The sequence below is a fragment of the Amblyomma mixtum genome, chromosome 4 (genome assembly GCF_055824585.1).
Source record: "Amblyomma mixtum isolate Tamu chromosome 4, ASM5582458v1, whole genome shotgun sequence".
In the NCBI taxonomy this organism is placed as follows: Eukaryota; Metazoa; Arthropoda; class Arachnida; order Ixodida; family Ixodidae; genus Amblyomma; species Amblyomma mixtum.
Genome location: NC_143015.1, coordinates 116,198,195 through 116,203,042, shown reverse-complemented (window position 1 = coordinate 116,203,042; position 4,848 = coordinate 116,198,195).

Sequence of the window (4,848 nt, the reverse complement as noted above, 5' to 3'; positions counted from 1 at the left end):
GGTAGGCTGCCACCTTCGTTTAGCAGTGCTCCTGCGGTCTTAATTCCTAAGACAGAGGACCCAGCCAAGCTGGTAAAAGTAACAAGCTAGAGACCGATCACGTTAACAAACGTTGATTGTAAAATTCTGATGAGTGTTAGCTAAGCAACTGCAATATATCATAAAGAATACTGTAGGGCCTCACCAAACGTGTGGAATAAAAAGAAGCATATTTAAAAATATTCATGTAGCACGCAGCGTGCTGCAGTGTTGCGATGCTCTAAATAAGAATGTGGCTGTGGTTCAAATTGACTTTGAAAAGCATTTGATCGGGTGTCTCATGAAATACCCTATTGTTTGTTGGAACATATTGGTATTCGTTCGGTTGTTCTCAAAGGGGTAAAAACGGCTTACGCATAGAGAAAGAACGAATAAGAGAGGACACTCCCATAGACCCCAGTGGCCCAATCGATTGTAGCGCGTCTAGCGGTTGGTAAGAGCAACAGGCCAAGGCTTCCTGTTTCGGTTTCATTGGCGCGAATTTCGAATTGCTCGCGTGCCGCTTAAAGGGGCACCGCGATGATTTCCTCAGTACCAGTTAATATCATTAAATAGATTCATCATGCTTTCCAGAGACCAGAGCAAAAAGAATTATTGAAATAGCAGCATACAAAAGTTATTTCACTCTGAAAATTCGAAATGAAAAGCTCAGACGAAAACGCATTTCACTCGCCCATTTCACTCACCCAGTACCGAGATTGGGCGCTACCAATCAGAACCGCGCCCAGCTGGCCCAGCGCACACGCAGCGGAAGCGTGCATGCAGTGGTTGCTTTGTCGGGGCTGTAGACAGCCGCGCATTTTGACGGCGTCTTCCCCCCGTGTACGCGACGCCTTAGTCAGGGCAGGGGTGACTAACCACAAAGGAAGCTCCCCGAAGTTTCTTTTTTAGTCGGACTGTAAGGCTGTCAGCGGTAGCCCCCCTCACCCCCAAACTCGACTCCCGTCTCCTGTCCGGCCTTTCTCTCCACAATTTTGGGCAAGGTGTGTCGACTGGCTTTTTTTTCGCTGCCGTCTTGGTATGGTTGTATGGTCACGGCCGGTCTCGACGCGCGCGCTTTCTGGCCTGAGCCAACGTTTTTTGAACACCGCTGGCCGCCACAAAGGTTTGAAGCGGAATGGAAAGTGTCGCCCCTAGCTGTATTCTTGTTAGTTTTCGTTCGCTTTCCCTGCTTCTTTCCAGTTTTTGTGGCATGCGAAAAGCTTTCAGTACACAGAAACATAATATTTTGGATCCATTTCGCAAGTATAATGGAACAATATGCAAACTGGACGGCCAACCAATGAGAAAGGCAGCGCCCTATCTAGATGCCACCTCATTTCCGCTGCCGCAAATGGCCGCCGCGTTGCGACACCATCGGCTCGAAACAAGCATTTCTAGTGAAGATTAAAATATCAAATATTATGATTTCGGTGATCTCATTGCGCATTCAGGACTCACAATGTCCCTTACTCTGCATACAAAGAATGAAGAAGCCATGCTTTATGTACGTCGCAGGGCACCTTTAAAACGATTTCAAGGCACCTAGCCGCTGGTGAAGCCAAAGCCGCTAGATGAAGCCGCTGGCCCACACTTCTTGTTTCGGTTTCACTGCAGCGAATTCAAATTGCTTACGCGCCCCCCAATCTATCCTCGGTAGGTGAAAGGAACTGGCACATACTTCTTGTTTCGGTTTAACTGGCAGAAATTTCGAATTGTTTGCGCGTTGCCCACGTTTGGCTGTGGCCGGAGGAGGACAGAATGTCTCGCTTAATCCCTTGTGCGAATTGCGTCGTACCGAAATTATTCGACTGTGAGTTGTGCAGACAACAGAACTATAAAACAGGCAGGTTTGGATTCATAAATCAACAAGGGCTCTTTCTGTCTGGCGGGCTTGTCTTTTGTTCGGAGCAAGTGCACTAGGCTATCGGCGCTGTTTTTCTTCCTGATTGTATGAATAAATACACTAGTAAAATATCGTAGTTGTCATGCTCCTTGGCAGACAACCGCGTCTAATGGACTTTCATTACCACAAGTTGGTCCATCAGACTCAATACATCATCCTCATAGTCCTGCTGCTTCAAGAATTCTCTTAATTTATACATACGATCCACAAAATAATCACATATTGATCGTACATCCAAGTCCCAATGTCTAACAGCCATTCTACTCCTTCAAATGCTGTGAAGGCCCAATAACATAACTTGGTCATACTGTGCAACATCAGTTCCAGTGGTCAGGTACAGAATTCCGCACGGTGTCAATGGCAAGTCTTTTTTAGGGTTCTTTGCAAAACATCCCAGTAGAACACCGCATCCCAACAATCTAGGAACACGTGTTCTATCGTCTCTGGTGTTCTACAGAAGAGACAGTTTGAGCCCCACGGAACAAAAGGGCCCTTTTCCTCTAGCCATATTTTTACAGGTAGGGTTCCTGTATGTGATTTTAAAAAGAATGTTTTGACGCCAGGTACAACAGTCATCTTCTTAACTCGCCTGAAAACGTCTTTCCCAGGGCCTTCACAGTATAAGGTTCTGTACACTGGCTTTGGAAACAACTGTACAATAAGGTCCTTGTATAGTCGCTTCGGCGTTGCACTCGCTAAATACTCTAGAGAGAACCGCACTTGCAAAAACCTGAACGAGCAGACCACCTCTCTCATGAAGCGAGACATTGTGTACCTCAGAGCATCGCACGAAGAGACAATGAATTCTCGAAGTGCACTGGATATCATGATTTGTTTGAATGTTCGCAGGAAGGCGTCATTTTGGTCACGCAAGAAACAAAACCTTGAAACAACCTGCATGCCGCACATATAAATGCATTAGAGACAGTTCCCCTACCTTTACTCTCCGGAAGAGATTATCTCTGCGAATTCGTTCCCAATTGGACGCCCAAATGGGGACCGCAAAAACCCGATGGAACCTTTTGGATATTGGTTAGTGCACAATAGCTTTCCTTTGTAGCCGTATGGCTGCGCTCAGATGGACGTCAATGAGTAATTACTCCCTTATTACAAATCTGCTCCACCTTGGGGGATTCCCCTAAAACATTTGGTCAACACTGTTCCCACTTCGAGTTATTGATCAATTCGCTCTCACCCTACCATTAGCTTGCCGTCCCGGTTAGCTCAATTGGTAGAGCGACTGCTCCGGTGAAGCGGTGGTCCCGGGTTCGAACCCCGGACCAGGACGAATTTTTCTTTAACTCCGAAGTTTCTGAGAAAGCTGTATAGCTTTCCTTTGCAGCCGTATGGCTGCGCTCCGGTGGACGTCAATGAGTAATTACTCCCTTATTAGCAATATTGTTCTGTTCTGTTCCGTTTGGCATTGCTAAGCGTGTGCAGAAGTCTCGGACCTAGGCTATATTAAGGCGAAAGCCTTTAATGCCTCATACTGTCGTTAGCAGACGCGTCGGCAGCCGTGTCGACAGACGCGTCGGCAGGAATGTCGACAGACGCGTCGGCAGCCGTGCCGACAGACGCGTTGGCAGGAATGTCGACAGACGCGTCGGCAGCCGTGTCGACAGACGCGTCGGCAGATTTGTCCGCCTTTCGGCGTCACTGCTTAAAAAGAAGCTGCGCCGAGGGTAGGAATCGAACCAGGGCCTTTGGCATTTGAAGAGGAGACGCTACCACTCCGCCACGAAGGCTCAAGGTTCCAGCATGAATAAAGGCGCATCTAGTGAATGCATAGGTTTCATATATAAAATAAAAGGAATATAGCCAAGAAAAGGAAAATAAAAATAAGAAAATAAGCAAAACTAAAAACAAAATAACAGGATATGAAAATAACAAGAAAAACAAGAAAAGGATCAAAAATAAAAATATGAAAAATAAATAAATAAAACAAACAGTGCGCCAGGAAATGCTTTCGCCTTGCAGCACTTAGGAGAGCCAAAGTGCCCCCTGAATTTATTAAGCTTATTAAGGCGGAAACTTGAGCTAGTTGGAAAGCGTTTGGAATCATATTTGCTAGCGCTTAGTGAACACACTGGACAAGAACACAAATGCACCGGACAGACGCCAGTCTTCAAGTGCCGTTTATTCGAAAAACAATCAATATAAGACATCTCAAAATGCTGAGCTCACGCACGCGCAGTAGCAACGCCACGCTTCCGGAACAACATTTCTTTTTTTGATAGATTGACAGACGGGGTGCTGACGCATTCGAAACTTCATTATCAATGCACATAGCTTCAAAAATTTCACGTTCCGATTGGGTTTTCATAGTACCTAGAATAAATGTTTCTGAAAAGATTGGTTTGCAAGGTACAGGTTCAGGGTCGCCAGGGTGCTATTCGATAAAACAGCGTTTGCAGTGGACAGCGAGATTCCCCCCCCCCCCCTCCGCCGATATGGATTCCGTTGCCAAGCGGTGCTCTCTCATTCGTTCATTTATGCATCTTCCTGATTGCCCAATATACGCCTTGCTGTTGAGTAAGCTGTTGGCCGAATAGATGTTCGATTGTTTCTCAATTATTGTCTGAAAACAGGAAATGTGTGTGTCTGATTACTTACACGTACCACGATGCGGGTTGCCTTTCGTTTCCTGACCCCGTTATCCGTTGAGTCAGTTATCCGCAGCACAGCTGTGGCTTTGCAAGGAGAGTTCGTTGTGACTGGGTTAGACGTGTTACTACAACAACCGGTTGACTTCTTTGCCTGTGAAACTTGAGTGCTCGCACATTTTTTATACATTCCGTGAAAACGGCGATGCCCACCCTCTGGCTCAGGCAGACGCCGATAGAAAGGCATAGTGGCGACCCAATGAAGCATGTTCCGGGCTTATTCGCGGAAACTGAATAATAAAAAACAAGGGGTTAAAAATT